Here is a 19,910-nt window from a genome sequence, read left to right on the forward strand (position 1 = left end):
TTTGACTTGGCAACCTCCAAAACTTTTTTAGTTTAGTTATTGCTTAATTCACAGATATTGAACCTTAGCTTTTTTAAATGGTCAAGAAGTATGACAATAATGTAGCTGTGTCAAATAAATATCCAATATAATTAAGCGCTAATATGCTAATTAGACTGAACAGCAGAACGACCATCCGGATGACCTTCCAGACGAAGCCAGGGCTGTGAGGGCTGGCAGAGGTTGCGATGGGCTGCGAGGGCCAGCAGAGCCAGCCGGGGCTGTGAGGGCCGAGCCCCTTGCATGAATTTTGTGCAGCAGGCCTCTAGTGTAGGTTATAAAATGGTATGTGGCAAATTATATTAGATCTACACTTGATCTTAGCCAAAAGGCTAAGAAACAATAAAATTAAATTAGGCCTAAAGGAAAAATTTTTAAAGACATGATGTTCTAGTTATAGATTTCTGTATAAGTGACTGACAATGGAGATTCATTTCTCTGCTTTTCTTGTATTATAATTATACTTCCAATGGAAAAGAGTCTAAGAAGAATGATTAAAGAGAACTCCTAGGATACAGGGTGTTATTCTATCTTGAAATGACATTTTAATTACTTGTTTTTAATTCTTCAGTTGACTCATCAGGAGCTGTTACAGTAAATAGGTTCTAGGCAGCGATGTGATTGAGAACATTAGAGAAGAGAACATGTTCCCAACATTGGGAGATGAGTTGTACAAATGAAATCAGATACGTTCCTTAAGATTCAATTCAAATATTACCTGCACTCTGATGTTTCTCTAACTTCTTTTAAGAATTTTATATCCCTTCATCTCTACATTCTCATTTTTTAGTACTTATATCTCTTTATTATATATTTTAACTTCCTGACCTTAAGATCATAGACTAATCAAGTCTTAATGGGACTTTCAGCTCCAAATTTGATTATTTACATGTACTATAAGTATGTAGGTTTGCATTTTTTAATACCTTGTTTCATAAAAAATTTAGGGAGAGAGTGCATAAACAGAAATATGACCAGGAGGATAATAGAATAGAACTCATCTTAGCATGACTGAAGCATGAAAACTAAATGCAAGGTACCTGAGTGAGTGGATAGAAATCATGTCTGTGAACACAAAAATTTTACAAAGGAAATTATTTAGAAAAAAGTTTTCATTGCTTTTCTATCAAGAAACAAGGCATGGAATATGACCACCAAGGATGCTTAGGGGGAAAGAGAAGAGTTGGCTGAGTAGCTTTTGTGATGGGAGAGTTGAGAGCAGATCTTGTGTTGACAGTGAGCAACATTCTTAGAGGTTATTATACATGGGACATGTTTCTCATGGACTAGCACATCCATACAGGAGAGAGTGTGTGTGTGGTCATCTCAGCTCCCATCTCTTAGGATTGCTGGTAATTGATAGTGGTCTTTAACATAAAGATAATTGTTCATGGATTGAGAAAGGTGTCACCAAAGACTGCTACCTAGATCATGAGAATTGAGAAGAGAGGAATCCAGCAGAGAACCTATAAAGAACATTTCTCAGAAAATAATTTCTTTGTAAACAAATTATCATAGTTATCTATGCCATTTCTTTATGTTCCCTTGATATATATTTTTTTAAATCTAAGAATATATCTATGGAGTAAGAAAATATGAGAACAGAATTTTCTCTGATGATGGTTATTTTTTTAATTTAATATTTGGTGAGAAATTGAAGTACAATGGTATTATAAGACTGATGATAAAGAAGCTTAGGTTCTTCTTTACTAAATATATAGTATGAAGTCTTAAGAGATTTAAAAGTTTCTGGTTTTCTTTTTTTAAGTTATCTGAAGTCACATTAAAGAACCTTTTAAGCTGGGCTCTCACGGAACTTATGTGGTATATTTACATAATATTATAACATGTGGTTAAACTATTATAAATATACTATTTGCATGTCTAGTCAGATGTTGTTATTTCCATTAAAATTAAATATACTCTTGCCACTTGGTAGAGTAATTGTAATAAATAGGCACATTGAAATTTTCAAAGATAAAATTTTCTCCATAGCAGACTTAGTAGACATACAAATAAAGTGGTGTTTTTTTTTAATAGACTCGTAGAAACAGAGACCAAAAGGATGGTTACCAGAAGGAAGTGGTGGTAGGGGGTTAAAATGGTGAAGGGGAATATAGTCAATAATATTGTGATAAGTTTGTGTGGTGACAGATGATTATGAGAACTAGTGGGGCAAAACATTGTAAGATATAAAAATGTCAAGTCACTATATTGTATAGCTGAAACTAACATAACTATATAATATTATATTCTTACATTTTTTAAAATAGCAAGTAAATTCTTAATGGTACTTGGTGAAGTATTAAAATTAATGTAAGCCAGAAACTTGAGCCATATTCTAACCCACTGGTTTTCAAAATGGTCTGCAACCAGCTGGAATCCTATATAAAAAAAGCCTAATATGCAAATCAACCAAACTGCAGAATGACCAGTCGCTATGATGCACACTGACCAGGGGGCAGACGCTCAATGCAGGAGCTGCCCCCTGGTAGTCAGTGCGCTCCCACAGGGGGAGCGCCGCTAAGCCAGAAGCTGGGCTCACGGCTGGCGAGCCGCTCCCGCCTCCATGGCAGTGCTAAGGAACAAGAAGCAAGCCCAGCTGGCAAGCGCAGCTCAGTGGTGGGAGCCTCTCCTGCCTCTGCTGCAGGCAGGTGATAAGGAGTGAGGGGTCCCGGACTGCGAGAGCCCTGCACTGCCAGAGGGATGTCTGCCTGCTGGCTTAGGCCTGATCCCCAGGGGTATCGGGCCTAAGCCGGCAGGCGGACATCCCCCAAGGGGTACTGGACTGCAAGAGGGCACAGGCCTGGCTGAGGGACCCCCTTTCCCTCCAGTGCATGAATGTCGTGCACCGGGCCTCTAGTCTATATATATAAAAGCCTAAGTGACCGAACAACTGAATGACCAGTCAACTGGTCGCTATGACGTGCACTGACCACCAAGGGGCAGACGCAGGAGCTGTCCCCTAGTGGTCAGTGCTCTCTCACAGCCAACCTCTCATGGTCCCTCCCCCAAGGAACCCCACCTGTGCACAAACTCGTGCACCAGGCCTCTAATGCTTTAATAAAAGTAAACAAATAAATATGAATGTCTCTGTTTCACATTCAGAGATTATGATTTTATTTCTTCAGGGTAGAGATTATGACTTCATTTGGTGGGGAGGGTGGAACTAAGCTTTGAAATTTTTAAAAATTTCCAAAGTGATGCACATGTGCAAAAGTTTTGGGAACTTCTGAGGTAGACAATCATTCTTGTTTTACAATGTCTGCCCTTGTGTAGCACAAACAATTTCCTAGTCATTACTGAGACTGCTATTTCTGTAATGAAACAAAACTGGAGCTCCATTCCTTTCTGTAAGCAGAATTAACAGGTCAATTCCAGAAAGGTCTACAGTAGGTTTAATGTTTCACAAACTTAAATATTCCACAAAGGGAAACTCTATGTTAGTAATGATAAATATAGTTAACCAGGTATTGTGTCTAATTTAAAATGTATCACATGATTTTTCTTTTTTGTTAAATGTATTGGCGTGACAAGCAAAATTTAATATGGACTTGATACTAAACCCAGATTTGGCTGCCTGTTGCTTGAAAGCTAATACTCAAGAGACGGGGTCTGAAATCAAGTTTATTCAAGAGCCAGCAGCTGGAGAATATGGGGGCATTCCTGTCACAAAGACCATCTTAACATTTCAGTGCAGGCAGGGGTTTTTATGAGCAAGGAAGGGGAAGGCAGGATGAAGGAAACTGGAGAGGGTTGTAGGCTCTTGTTAATGATGGTCTGGTTGGTCTGGTTTTCCTTTAAGGTGAGCAAATCTCTTGGAGCCAAAATGACGGAAGGCTGGATGGAGTCTACTTCCTTTGAGGTTAACTCCTAGAATCCTATGAGCAAACAGGCTGTTTATCAGTAGTCATGAGACCATTGTAATTAGCTAGTTATTAATACTAGGGAAGGCCAGGCATTATAGCCATGTCATTTGGGCAGCTTCACCAGTAGGATGCAACTTTGCACTCCTCAGGGAATCATCAGCCTATTCTCTGAAAAAGAAAGAAAAAAAAAAAAAACCTGGGTGAAGATAGACACATGCCCAATAAAGCTGGGGTGATGAGGGAAGGTACTTGTCTGTCAGTCACACCTGGGAACAGAAATCATTGGCCAGAATGGGAGCAGCCACTTCAGGCACGTGGAAATTTGGGTATACATAATCTCCTAAACACAGGAGTTCTTGCTCTTGGTATGTTTAGCTCGTGACTCTTATGCTCTTTTATCCTGCTTCCTTGCATTCTCCCCTTTGGCTCATGACATGCAGACCCCACACACAAAGGAGTAATGGACTCCAGTGGGAGACACAAGCTAAGCTGATGTGGGACTGGACCTGGCTCCGACATGAAAAGGAAGTTTTGGACACTGACTCTGATTTTAGCTTTACTGAAGCTCCAGCTACACTTCTTCTGTGGTGGGACAAAGGGAAGTAGGATTTTGGACACTCAGGGGTTTGATGCCCTGCAAATAAAAATCATTCCTTCTGCCATGCATCTCAGAAAATTCCTTTTCTTGGGACATCACAAGAATTCCATTCCCGTGGGCAACTGGTAGGATGAGGCCCTCTCCCCTCCACTAACAGCTACATGTGAATTTACAAGTCACCATTTACAGAAACAATGTTAAAAGAATCATGGGGTGGGTTACAAAAGCAGACATATCCATGTCTTTATGTGACTAATTTTTTACCCAGGTATTAGAGAGTAGAAAACTGCTTTCCATAAAAAGTAGTGTCCTGAGAAAGACAATCCTTTGTAGGGGAGGAAATTTTTGAGACGTGGAGAGATTGGCAGTAAACATAATCGACAGGGACTTGTATACTGAAGAATTCTGATTTTTTAACTTGAATAAAATAGTGAGAAATGAGTAAAGTTTAACACATGTACAAGATCAGTTTTGTGTTTTATAAGTTTTATCCTGGAGTCTGTGTAGCATGACTTGAAGAGAGTAGTAGTAGAAACTGAAAGACTAACTTTATTATATTGCTTTATTCCAGGTGAGCTAGGACAGTGGTCAGCAAACTCATTAGTCAACAGAGCCAAATATCAACAGTACAACAATTGAAATTTCTTTTGAGAACCAAATTTTTTAAACTTAAACTTCTTCTAATGCCACTTCAAAATAGACTCGCCCAGGCCGTGGTATTTTGTGGAAGAGCCACACACAAGGGGCCAAAGAGCCGCATGTGGCTCGCAAGCTGCAGTTTGCCGACCACGGAGCTAGGACATTAGATTCATGATTTGAAAGAGAAGAAAGTTTTGCCCAGTTGGTGTGGCTCAATGGTTGAATATCAACCTATGAACCAAGAGGTCAATGGTTCAATTCCCAGTCAGAACACATGCCTAGGTTGTGGGCTTGATCCCTAGTAGCGGCTGTGTGGGAGGCAGCTGATCAATGTTTCTATCTCTTCCTTTCTCTCCCTCTCCCTCTCTCTCTCTCTCTCTCTCTCTCTCTCTCTCTCTCTCTATCTCTCAAATCAATAAAAACTTATTTTTTAAAAAGAAAGAGTGAAGGTTTTAAACACTATTAATTAAGTAGAGATCAGCTTAATACAATGTTATTTAGATATGAGGCTATTGAAATAGGGAAATCTAGAATTGAGCCAGATGCTTGTTCAGAAAACTGGTAGCAGATAAGTACTAATCATTAAGACTTAGAATAAAAAAGGTGAGCAGATTCAGAAGAAAAGATTTTAGGAGTCATTTCCATTTTCACCTATTATTTTCAGTTATCTATAGCACACAGATAGTTTAACAGGCTCTTGGAACTCAACAAAATCACTCTAAATGAGCTATTAATTAGAAGTCATTGTATACTTAAAACCATACTTAAATACACATGCCCAAGGAAAGTTTGAAGTGAAGAAAAGAAAAAATAAACATAATACTCTGAGAAAACCAAACTTTGAGTGAAGTGAAGGAAGAGAAACTGCATAGGAAATTAAAATAAATCTGCCACTGATTTCTGGAAAAAGAAAAAAAAAAAGATATTAGCTTTACAAGGGGTACCAGAGGAGTTTCCAGAAAAGCTCTCAAATGTTTGCTGTACAAAATAATAAAATGATTAAAGTAATCTTGCCTTTGGTAACTAGAATCTTATTGAGAAAACTATTTTAGAAATGAAAGTGAGATACATTGAATGGGATCAAGAAATATGATTGTATGCAAATGCTAAAATACTTTAAAAGGTCCTTTATGATGGTGTTAATCATAAGCATGTGTATATGATGAATACAAAATGCACCTAGAGAGAGTGGCTATAGACAGGAGAAAAGAGATAATTGATACTAATATTGGCTTCTGAGGATCTTAGAAGAAATTGAGTCCTAGGTCAAGGGTAATTTTATTGTTGATCAGATGGCAACTTCCTTTAATATATGAAAACAAATAGAAAAGAGATAATCAAATCAATTATAGTAGAACACTTACCTGAACTAAAGAAAAACTTCAGACTAATATGACATAACCTATTGGGCAATTTCAATATAAGAGATAAATATTTATTCTACACAACCTCAGCAGTGTGTTTAAATTAAAAAGATAAAAAAAGCAATCTTAGGGTTGGAAAAAGATAAAAGAGGTAACAAAGGCATAAAATATGCTTGGAATTAGGATGCTCTGCTTCCTGCAATGCAGGAAACTAAAAAAGACTGAGGAACAATGTTAAAATTGTAATAAAAAAAAGAACTGAGATCTCATAATCTCATCCCTTCACAAGGGAAAGTCATGTGAAAACTGAAATGGACTCATGATACTTTCCAGAAGAAATTACTCAAGTAAGTTCTCCAGCTAAAAGGCCTCCACTCCCTCATTTTATTCAAAACTGTTGAAATGTCACCCTTTAAAGAGCATTTTCTGCCCTAAACGGTTTGGCTCAGTGGATAGAGCATCAGCCTACGGAGTCAAGGGTCCCAGGTTCGATTCCAGTCAAGGGCATGTACCTTGGTTGCGGGCACATCCCCAGTAGCGGGTGTGCAGGAGGCAGCTGATCGATGTTTCCCTCTCATCGATGTTTCTAACTCTCTATTCCTCTCAAAAAAAAAATCAATAAAATATATTAAAGAGCATTTTCTTAAACACCACAACTAACAAGGCTTCCCACTCTATCATCTTACCCATGTATGATTTTCTTTGCATCGCCACCTAGTAATAGATAGTCATGGGTCTGTATTTTTACAGCTCTGTCTCCAATGCCTAGAATAGCATCTGAAATTTAAATGTTCAATAAATACATAAACTAGTGGCTAAAAATGAACTTTATGGCTTTATTGTCTCTACCAGCAGTAAGGAATATTCTCTATTTAAAAGAAAGAGAATGTGATGAACTTGTAAACAAGAGGAAAGTGTCCCAAGTTTTTATTGTTTTAAACAGTTGAAAAAGTAATTAAATAAGAGACATCCAGAGGGATTTCTGAAGAGCATTTAATGGGCCATTTACTCATTCATTGGACCTAAATTAACTGAGCTCTTACTGTGCTATATTATCCCTTCCCTCCTGACCTCTCAAGGTCTCTGTGTTCAGGTCACTTGAGATGTGTGTCATTGCTTCCCATCTCTTACTCATCACTCTATCCCTTCCTACTGGGTGTTTCCAGCAGTCATACAACATGCAGAACACAATCCCATCCTAAAAAAGTGTTGTATCTTACCTTGACATCCCACTGCAATCCCTACTCATGTTTTTTGCAGTGCCTCACAGCCAGATATATCCCGTTTATATTATTATAATCATCCACTATTTTTTAAATGTAGAAGAAGTTTTAAACTATTATAATACAGTGACTAATATAACATTAACCTGTGCAACACCATAATTTTATGTATTTATCATTTTTCTGAATATCTTTTTTATCTCAAAGAAATAACACATAATTGATAACACTGAAGTTTATTTTTATAACATGATCATTCTCCTCCTCGTTAGGAGCAACGATTATCATGAATTTGGTATTTATCTACCCTCTATTTATTTATATATGCTTAAATACATAAGGATATTTGTATTTTTAATTTACATAAATTTAACAAATTGTAGTTCCCTTTGAATAACCAGCTGTGTCTATTTAATCATATATATCCAAGATATACCTATGCCTACAATTAATAATTCATTAATTACTTTATATTGCTCCTCTACATGCATATCCTATTTTTACTTATCCATTCTCATATTGATGAATAACTATTACCACTTTTCATTATATTTTATATCATTATCCTTATGCATTACTTTTTTTGCAACCTCAGCTCATATCTATCATGAGTTAATATTGTAATAGCTTTAAACACCTTCTGTGAATAATTTTACTTAAGTAATTTTATTACATATTCTACCAACTCGCACATTCACACAAGAAAATTTGGAAAAAGTATTAAAAGTGTGACGAGAGGAAGAGGACGTCAGGACACTAAGTGGGGAGGGTTAAGAATGTAGGAGAAATTGTTCCAATTCATGCCAAGTGTTTTAGGCAGAAGGATATGTGTGCTCAGCAATATCAAATAATTTGATCCAGAATTTTAAGAGTTATTGATGACCTTACCAAGTATGGTTTTAATGAAGTGGGATAAAAGCCAGATTAAGTCATATCATTGTGGACTAATGTACAAATGGGAGAGAAATTGCTATTTCAAAGAGCTTGGCTGGAAAATACACACACACACACACACACACACACACACACACACGCACAGCTGTGTTTGAGAACACTGATTTAAAAACTTGAAAGTGTTGCTATGTTAAAGAAAGAGGAAAGAAGTTAAAATCACAGGGGATTAATACAAGACTGAAGAAAGTTGCACAGAAAATATTTGTATTTTAACATTAATTTACTATTCAGAAAGACAAGTTGTATATAAGTGTGGCAAAATGCTTACTTCAGTCTTCATTGAAACAACATTAAATGCATAACACTCTGAAGGACTACCTAGGATGATGATTTCTAGAGTATTGCTCAATCATTTTAATCATGTTATAAAGAAACCAAACATGTGAGAATGATTCAGTTCATCACTGAAAAATGAAAACTTTAAAACAACCTAAGTAAACCTCTTACTAGCTTTACAACCCAGGACTGCCTTTCTCAAGAACCTGGGGACCATCTCTTTGAAATGCAATTATGAAGGAACATCATTAAGGAACATGGGATCTTTTAGAATATGATATGATTGATTGGTAGGTAAGATTTTAAAAGTCTTGATACATGCAGTGAAGGAATGAAGATAAATTCTACATGAAAATCTCCAAAAAGAAAATAAAAGGTGACATCAAGTCAGAATCATCATTAAAAACTATGGATGGAGAAACAACAACAAAATTGTCTAAATTAAAATATGAAACTGCCATGGAAATAATACTTGACAACATAGTCAGTTATTACATGCATACTTCATTGCCTATGATCCTGATGCCATCAAGATAAAACCACAAGAAACTTGGATGAGCCGTGGAAAGAAGGAGCTTTATTGGATTTGACTGCCCCAGTCTATGTGAGTGTGAGTGAGACAAGCGTAAAATACACATTAGTGACTATAAGGAGCATGAGTGTACTTTGTGAAGAGAGTTTTCTAGTTTAAATGGAGTCTGTGAAAGAAGGATGGTTGAATGACAGTGTTATAAGAGATAGAGTTACCTTCTGCGCATCCTGTAGGTGAAAAGAAATTTCTGGGTAATAGTAAAATATTTATTTGCAATATTAAGGCTTTGTATTTATTTGAACATAATTTTGAAAATTTAAACTTATCCTATGCTAATACAATACTGTTTTATTTTACTATTATTATTCTAAAGAAAACTTTAGAATAAGAGGATCTCAAATTTGGGCACCTCAAATTCATCACATGGAAACATGTGACTTTAATAAATAGAATGCTTTTTTCCACCATAAAAATAAATAATGCTTTATAGAATTTGTGGATGTGACCAAAAGGTGTATTTCTCAAAATCATAAAGAGAGAACAAACAAAAAGGCTGGTTATAAGTCAGATGCATTGATAGGATGGATCTAGTGAGATTGTGAAAAGTGCTAGGAACGTAAAAGTAAATTACTTATACTTATCTGAAAAGGCACAGAAAAATTACCTTTAGGACTAAAATTTCATAGGAGAGAACATTGTGGCTTCCATGTGGAAATTACAAATTGTTAATTTTCAGACACCTACACTCTCCACTTTCTGATCATGATTCTTCGTAGTAAAAAGAGATGATTTCTTTAGTGCAACAAGGTAAATGCTCCTAATTTTAGTGAATTGCTTAATCTTTGGATTTTGTTTGCTTTTACAAAAAAAGAAAAAAGAAAAAGCTTTCTGCACAAATGCATCTTAATGAGCCCTTTAACAAAACAAATTATACTACTCTAAACACTTAGATTCCCAGATTGATTGATATATTACCAGCACAGAGTTTTCAGTATGGTTTCTGACAGTGGAAAATCTTGTCTTACTAAGTATCTCATTTTTGAAGAACAATGTTGTAGATTTTGTTCTAAAAATAAGAGTTTGGATAGTGAGCTATGCTTCTTTCTTACAAAAAGAAAAAAGAATAAACAACATTACAAGCTTCATTTTTCTTGTAGAGGTGCATTGTCCTACAGCTGGGGTGCTTTGACTTGAGCATGCATCAGAATCACTCAGAGGTTTGTTAGAACACAAATGACAGGGGGAGGGGGACCACCCCGGGGTGTCTAAGTAAATTTAAGGTGGAGCCTTTGAATTTTCATTTATAAGAATTTCCCAGAAGATGCCAATGCTGTTAATCTCGAACTGCACTTTGATTATCAGTCCCTTAGAGGATTACAGAAGAGGAAAGATACTGCAAACTGGGAGAGCAGAGCATGTTTTGTGGAGGAGGCGATTCTCACACTGCGATTAATACAGATTTACTCTGCATAACCATCTTATTCACTCTATAATTTCTTGTCAGGCTGGCAATGGTAAATTCAATTTAGTTATATTGTTACCTTTGTCCCTCCTGATCCTTTTCATTCACCTTCTTCCTTATCTTCTTTTCTTTTTAGTTGGGAACAAATACTTTCATCAATTCCTCATCGCAGTCACTTTCTCTGAAGGACATGGTGTTTGTTTCCTAGTAGTTTAAACTGGTGTACTCATATTTGGTCCAGACCCACTTTCCAATAACCTTTCCAGGCTGTGTGTATAACTTGTTTTGAACATAGCTGTTTCTTCTGTAAATCAATCAAGCCGTTTCCACTGACCACAGCAAACTTCATTATCGAAGCAAGGGAGACCAAGTTGGGCTACTATATAATGAATGTCATGCACGGCTAAATGTTGCAATGTCAGCAACATTTGCTCAATATTTCCAATTGCAGAAGCAATATAAATAGCGAGATGTTAGGCACACAGGCAGATTTTCATTTTACATTATTTAATGAAAAACTTTACCCACAAGAATTTTTTTTCATTAACTCCAATAAACTTACTTTTGTCTTTGAAATACGTGAGTTATTTTTATTTGGTTGGTTATTTTTTACAATTAAAATTATCATATTATATTTTAAAAATGTAATGCTCTGTGTTCCTTCTTTCCAAGTTATATCTTTGGTACTCAATCTGGAAAGGAACAGAGGCCAGAGGATTCATGTTATAAAAATAACCAAGAAGGAGAGGAGAAGATGGCAGCCAAATAGGCAGACCTTTCTTGCACTTCCTCCCAGAGCCAGACTTGAAATAAAACTAAACTGAGGAACATTCACCTGGAATTACCAACTGAGGTCCAGCTGAGGAGGAGACTTACAACACGGAAGGAAGGAAACACCTGGAGACTGGTAGGAAGGTCAAGGTCATAAGAGGAGCTGGCCTAGTTTCCATGGGCATCAGGCTGAGAGTAAGGAGGGATAGAGATCTCTCAGCTGGGGGGCCGGAGGGCAGTGCCCTAAGAAGATCGAGGCCAGGACCCCAGGCTGGGCTCCCCGGAGAACCAGAGCTGAGAACAGTGGCCCATGTAACATCCAGCTGTGAAAGGAGGCAGGGCTTCTGGCCACTGGAGAGACTAGAACTGGTTGGAGATAAAGCCTCCATTTTTGTTGTTTAAAAAAAAACCTCAAGAGTACAGGATTTTCCTTTGCAGCTTCTCACCTGAGGCTTTGGTGGAGAGAGGGTGGTACAGACTGGAGGAGCTGAGGTCAGGCGGGGTGGGAAGCATTGGGAGGAGACAGGGGAAAGCGGCATCAGGGAGACCAGCATTCAATTGTACCCACCCACCCAAACTGAAAGGCCATTTTTCCTGAGGCGCTGGCCCCTCCCAGAAGCCACAGTTCAGGACAAGGAAAAAATCCAGCCCTGGGTGATACAGTCGCCCTCAGGAACCCTGCCTGCCACACCCTGCATCTTGACCTTTGCAGAGGAGCTAGCAGAAGAGACCAAGCCCACCGGTTTGCATAGTCTCAGAGAGCCTCAGTGACTGGCTTGGGGCTGGGGCCACCCACCTCACTGTCCCAGGAGCCTGCCTGGTGCTTCCCCCTCATGGGAGAGCTGATAGGCTGCATACCAGGATCTCTGTCCAGCTGAGGGCAGGGAAACATTCTTGGACAGTGGTGGGCAAACTGCGGATCGCAAGCCACATGCAGCTCTTTGTCCCCTTGAGTGTGGCTCTTCCACAAAATACCACGGCCTGGGCAAGTCTATTTTGAAGAAGTGGCGTTAGAAGAAGTTTAAGTTTAAAAAATTTGACTCTCAAAAGAAATTTCAATCGTTGTACTGTTGATATTTGACTCTGTTGACTAATGAGTTTGCCGACCACTGTTCTAGGACACTCTCAGAGTAATAGCTCTGGATGGAGAAACACACCCACCACTTTCCATGAAATTTGAATGCCAACCTCCCCCTCAAGGAAGACCCGGAGGTCTATACTCCCAATTCCACATAAAGCCCTTTCAGAAGCAGATTTGGAGTGATTAAGATTCAACATAATGCTTATTAAAACACCAAGGGCATATTTCACAGATCTTGAACAAATATTCCAAAAATTTATATGAAACCAGAAAAGAGCCCAAATAGTCACAGCAATCTTGAGAAAGAAGAACAAAGTTAAAGGGATCACAATACCAGATATCGAACTATACTACAAAGCCATTGCAATCAAAACAGCCTGGTACTGGCATAAGAGGCAATATAGAGCAATGGAACAGAACAGAGAACCCAGAAATTGACCCATGCCAATATGGCTAATTAATATTTGACAAAGGAGGTAAGACCATATAAGGGAGTAAATACAGTTTCTTCAATAAATGGTATTGAGAAAATTGGGCAGGTACATGAAAATAAATGAAACTAGACCACCAACTTACACCACACAAAAGAATAAACTCAAAATGGATAAAAGATTTAAATGCAAGTTATGAAACCATAAAAATCCTAGAAGGAAAAATGGGCAGTAAAATTGCAGATATGTCATGTAGCAGTATTTTCACTGATACATTACCTAGGGCAATGGTCGGCAAACTCATTAGTCAACAGAGCCAAATATCAACACTACAATGATTGAAATTTCTTTTGAGAGCCAAATTTTTTAAACTTAAACTTCTTCTAATGCCACTTCTTCAAAATAGACTCGCCCAGGCCGTGGTATTTTGTGGAAGAGCCACACTCAAGGGGCCAAAGAGCCGCATGTGGCTTGAGAGCTGCAGTTTGCCGACCACGACCTAGGGCAAGAGAAACAAAGGAAGAAATTAACAAATGGGACTGCATCAAACTAAAAAGCTTCTGTACAACAAAAGAAACCATCAACCAATGAAGAGGGGACCTGCTGAATGGGAAAACACATTCACCAATGATACATCTGATAAGGGTAAACATTTCTAAAATATACAAAGAACTCATACAACTCAACAGGAGTAAGAAAAACAATCCAATTGAAAAATGGCCAATGAACCTGAATAGACACTTCTCCAAGGAGGACATACAGGTGACCGATAGACACATGAAAAAGTGCTCAAAGTCACTAGTCATCAGAGAGATGCAAATTAAAACTACAATGAGCTATCACTTCAGACCTGTCCGAGTGGTTACCATCAATAAATCAATAAACAAGTGCTGGTGAGGATGTGGAGAAAAGGGAACCCTAGTGCACTGCTGTGGGAATGCAGACTTGTATAGACACGTTCAAAGATAGTATGAGGATCTTCAAAAAATTAAAAATGGATCTGCTATTTGACCCAGAGATCCCACTTTTGGGAATATATCCTAAGAATCCAAAAACACCAATGAGAAATAATATATGCCCCCTATGTTCATAGCAGTGTTATTTACAATAGCCAAGATCTGGAAATAGCTCAAGTACCCATCAGTAGATGAATGGATAAAAAAGCTATGGTACATTTACACAGTGGAATACTACACAGTTGTAAAAAAGGATCCTTACCCTTTGAGACAGCATGGATGGACTGGGAGACTATTATGCTAAGCAAAATAAGAAAGTTAGAGAAAAAGAAATATTATATGATCTTGCTTATAAGTGAACTCTAAAGGACAATATAAACTGAGGAACAAAATGGGTCCAGAGGTATGGATGCATGGACCAGAATAACAGACCTCAGGGGTTAGGAGTGTTAGCAGGGGATTAACCAAAAAACATATATGCATAACCCATAGACACAGACAATAGCCTGGGAAAGGCCTGGGATTTGGAAGAGGTTAGGTGGAGGGAGGCAAAATGGCAAATTTTACTCATTATATACTTAAAATTCTCCTTCTCACCCTCTCTTGCTCTCGCTCTCCCTTTCTCCCCTACACCTCACCTCTCTCTCTAGTCCTTCTTCCCCCTTCAAGTAACCAGAACTAGTTCCCTTGAGGTTTCTTCTCTCTCTCTCTCTCTCTCTCTCTCTCTCTCTCTCTCTCTCTCTCTCTCTCTCTCCTTCCTCTTTCTCTTCTTAACCTCACTCTTCCTTCTTTCTTTATCAAATCTATTCTTTCCCCCATTAACTTTCTACTTCTTTTTAATTTCAAATCAAAGAAGTGCCATACTTTGAAGTAGGTAGAAACTATTGACATGTTACTGACAAATCATCCTTCTCTTAGTTAATTTTTTAGAGATATGGACTTTTGAATAAATATAAAGTATTTTACAGACTAGAAAAAAAAAGATGTTAACTAAAAACAGTTTAGATATTTCTGAATCATCCTCAATCATCATTATGCATATTTATATTGATCAAAATTATAAAAATTTTATAATAATGAACTATTAAGAGAAAACATATATAGGGACTTAAATAATTTATTTCTTATAACTTCCTTATAGCATCTTCAAAGAAATTTATTTTGTATCATTAAATTAATTTTTATGATTCCAAAAAAAGAGAATGACAAAATAATACATTCTAATCTGTTATGTTATTGATCAGTAACCTAGGAGGAATAGAATCTCAGAATTTTGAACCTTGTCCTTGTCAGTTATACAAATATTATCTCATTAAAATATAAGTATAATTTGTTTATAAAACCTCTACAGGGAAAAAAAAAAAGAATTTTCAGCCTACACCCTGAATAAATCTGACAGTTCCTAAAGCTATAAATCATAGCTGATTGATACTGAATTGCTTGCTTCTACTTCATTCAGCCCAAAATCTTCCTTTGTGTAAACTAATCACCTGAGATGAGAACTCTTCTCATTGTAACATACAATGTGTGTTGTCTCCTCTTTAATCATTTTTCTTATCATATAGGTCTAAATATAAGCTTCTCAAACATCAGTTAAACATCTACAGCACATATTCTATTTATGTTAAGTGTGATATGAAATAAAATGTGGTTTTAGTTTCTAATTTAAACACATTAAGGTTCCTTTTCATGTTTTCCCTTACTAAAATTTAGAAAAGTTACTTATAAAAAACATTAAAAGAATTAAAAATGCTATTTTCAGAAGAGTTGTTTCTGTGTGTGGAAGATAATTTTAACATATATTTACTTGTGATTTGTCCCTAGAGATAGACTTAGAGAAAATGATAGAAATACTGATCATCAGTTTGTGGATAAGCATTAATCTTTATAAGTGATACAGGAATGAATTCATGTATTTCTAAAATAAGATAATTTTGGAATAGATCCAATTTATCCCTTTTGGAAATGAAATATTCTAACTTACAAACGAATAAATTATGAAGTCACTGGGCTGAGATGAACTGGCAATTGAAATACAGCCATTAGGAGTATTGAGGACTTTTTTTTTGCCTGAGACCTACTATGCAAACCTATCTATTAGGAAATGTCTAATAGACAAGGTCCACTCATCACGCACAAATAAAAAAGCTGCTCTCCTTCTTTCTCAATGCCAATTCTGTGAGGCAATCATGGCGGTGTGTCCAAGAAGTCTAGATGTTCTTTATAGGCAGAGATAATCAATAACATCTTGCCTGTTTTATGATAAAGGACAAATCTGACAAACAGGGTACGTTATTAAGGTCCTGGGTAATATTATGTCTGATATGCCAAGATAAAAATGTGTTGTACCATGGTACTGACGATGACTTCAGCCATACACCTGGAAGACAATGAAGTCTCAGAACTGATAGAAAGTCAAAGTTTCTGGAACACTCCTGGAGATCTGAGCCTGCTTGAAAGGAACTCCTTGGAGAGGCAATATATCATATGAAGGTACATATGGATGCCTATGAGAACTAGGCAATGGGTATCCTGGCTGTGAGTGACTGGGAAGAAGCCTCTGCCAAGCGTGGCATGGAGGAATGAAGTTACCAGGAAATTAATTTCCCCTGGCATTGCCTTAGTTCTTCCTTCACCTATACTCCATTGCCTGCTTTGAAGGGATATGACTTGAGGAGTAGAAACGATAGGAGGAAAATAAGAAAAAATGTCTGCCTCCTCCATGTTCAGAATATCTTGGTATCAACTTTAATAGATATATGTAAATTCAGAACAAAATTTTAGAAGCTATAGAAGGACTGAGGAAAAAAAGGAATTTAAAAAATAAAATACAATGTAATTTTATTATGACATGTTTTCATGAGATCTAGATAGAGAAAAACTATATTCCAATCATGAAAGGAAATGTTAATTTTATAAGGCATGTTTAGGTTATATGGCAAAGCTAGGCTTATCTCTTTTTTTTTAAATCCTCACCAGAGGATATAGTTTACTGATTTTTTTTAGAGAGAGAAACATCAATGTATGAGAGATTGTTTGCCTCCCATACGTACCCCCACCAGGGATCAAACCCACACAGCTATGTATGTGCCTTGATCGAGAATCAAATCAACAACCTTTCAGTGTACTGGATGACACTCCAGCCAACTGAGTCACACCAGCCAGGGCTAGGCTTATCTCTTGATTCCAGTATATAATTTGATTATAACAATCTTGAGTGATCTTAATGAATGGCAAGGTCAATACCTTTAAAATTTAATGTATTGAAAGTTCAGCTTCCACCTGGGTTATATAAATCTGAAAAGAGCAACAGTTGGATAAACTATAATGAGAAAAAAAAACTGGATAACGTCCAAAATCATAATTTTCCATGAACACAGCAAAAAGCTGGGGTCACTAGGCAATGCAGTGCCCTGAAATTCAAGGAGAAACAAACTCCTCTAAGGAACATATATCTAAGTTAGGACATGGATGAAGAGAGACTAGATGCTATACAAGTGGGTAAGAAAAGTGAGAAAAAATATAGCTGAAAATTTGATTAATTAATAAAGGACAAGTGTGAGTGAGCTATGTGGCAGATTAGAACCTCTGAGAGACCCAGACAAAGACAATTTACAATGCACTTGCAAGATCTTTCCTACTGACCCCTACTCGTTATCCTCAAGAAAGATTGAAGGCAGGGTGACTGGCCAGAAAAAGCTTCTGTGGTTATGCAGGGATGCAAGAAAGAATGAGCTGCCACTGTGGGAAAGGCACAGCACATCCCGTTACTATCTGCATCCTCTCTGATGGAATGCACATCTTAAGCTTCTGAGGGTCAGGCAGGAAACACTGTCCTCTTTAGGGTATAAAGACAGGTCCGTTACTACTGGTGTAATGGTTAGAGAAGAAAGCTTACTTTGGGGGAGAAGCAGGCTAGGAGCCTATTCCAGTGTAAATATACGTCTACTGCTGGGGGAAGGGGCAGAAAGCTCTGTGTGACACAACACGCACCACTGATACAGAGCAGACTTTGGCTGCAATAGGAAAGAAGGGTTGGAAAGTTGAGGAAGCCTCACTCCATATTCTAATCCCAGGGCCTGTCTAATACAATACGGGCCTGGCAAACAAATACTGCCCATCCCCACCCCTTACCACCAGCCTCCGCCAGCATCCCGTGAGAAGCAGCAGCACTATACCCTCAAGGAAAGGCAAGAGGGTAGAGGGACTTTTTCTTTGGTGCAGGAAGTCTGTAATGTCCTAGAGCCTGGAAAGAAACATTAACACATAGACAAATTCTCCTGACCCGTAGCTTCTGTATCAATAAGCACAAAGCAAGGACAGACCACTTCTGGAAGAACTTGAAGACTGTGGTCCACTAAAAGTACCTAAAGAAAAAGCAAAATGTAAACTCACCTCTACTGCCAAATAGCATGACTCAACCACCCACAATGAGCAGGCCATGCTCATTTTGAAGAACAGATACTATTTACCTCAGTGTCAACTATTCTACACCCAATGACTAAAAAATCAATAAAAAGTTATGGAACAGATAGATAAGTATGAAAAGTATCCAACTTTGTGAAAGAACAGAGATATCAACAGAGCCAGAAAAGTAGATGATTCAGGTGTTAGAACTATCAGTCTTGGTATAGTTTCTGTCTTAAATATATCTAAAGGAAATAATAGACAAATGCATAAACATACAGGAAATTTCAGCAACGAGATGGAATCCCTAAGAAAGAGTCAAATGGACACAGCTAAGGAATTAATTAAATTGAAGTAGTGAATAGAAACACAAAGGGAAAAGGGGAGTGAACAAATAGAGTATCCAAGAGCTGTGGGACACATCATGCAGCCTAATATATATTTAATTGGAACTCCAGAAGGACAAAAGAAAGAGAACAGGGCAGAACAAAATTTAAAAAATAAAAAAGTAATGGCTCAAATTTTCCAAGAAAAGTGAAAGGTATCAAACCATAAATTCAAGAAGCCTACAGATATCAACTATAAAAAATACTAAATACATTCACAAGAAACACATGATATTTCCAATTGCTGAAACCTTAAACAGAGAAAATCTTGAAGGCAGGATTGAGGAAAGAAAGACACAAAACATACGAAAGAACAATATAAAAATTATAACAGACTTCTCCTCAAGAACTATGCAAATCAGAGATCAATGAAATAACTTATTTAAAGTAGTCAATATAAAACAAAGAGTTAACCCAGAATTCTCTAACCAGTGAAATATCTTTAAAAAATTAAGGTGACAAAGACTTTTTCTAACATTAGCTGAGAAAATTCATTGAAAGTGCAGACATAGTATAAGAAATGTTTAAAGCAAGTTCTTTGAGCAGAAGGAATATGAATCCAGACAATTGGGTATTCACAAAGAAATTTTGAGTTCTGGAAACAGTAAAAATGAAACACAAATATTAAACTATGTTGAGAGGTTTTGTTTGTTTTCTATTTATATCCTATTTATGGAAAGTGTTATCTTTTTGTTGTTGTTGTTGTTAATCCTCACCTGAGGATATTTTCCATTGATTTTTAGAGAGAGTGGAAAGGAGAGAGAGAGAGAGAGAGAGAGAGAGAGAGAGAGAGAGAGAGAGAGAGAGACATCAATTGGTTGCCTTCGCACATGCCCTGACCAGGACTGGGATCAAGCCTGCAACCGAGGTATATGCCCTTAACGGGAATTGAACTTGGGACTCTTCAGTCCACAGTCCAATA

At 37.3% G+C, this 19,910-nt stretch overlaps 1 pseudogene; it reads right to left on the reverse strand.

Moving 5' to 3' along the window:
* Positions 1 to 235: 235 nt before the first annotated feature.
* LOC129151542 (U2 spliceosomal RNA) lies at positions 236 to 383 on the reverse strand (annotated as a pseudogene).
* Positions 384 to 19,910: the final 19,527 nt, after the last annotated feature.

This window comes from Eptesicus fuscus, chromosome 14, assembly GCF_027574615.1.
Source record: "Eptesicus fuscus isolate TK198812 chromosome 14, DD_ASM_mEF_20220401, whole genome shotgun sequence".
NCBI classification, from domain to species: Eukaryota; Metazoa; Chordata; class Mammalia; order Chiroptera; family Vespertilionidae; genus Eptesicus; species Eptesicus fuscus.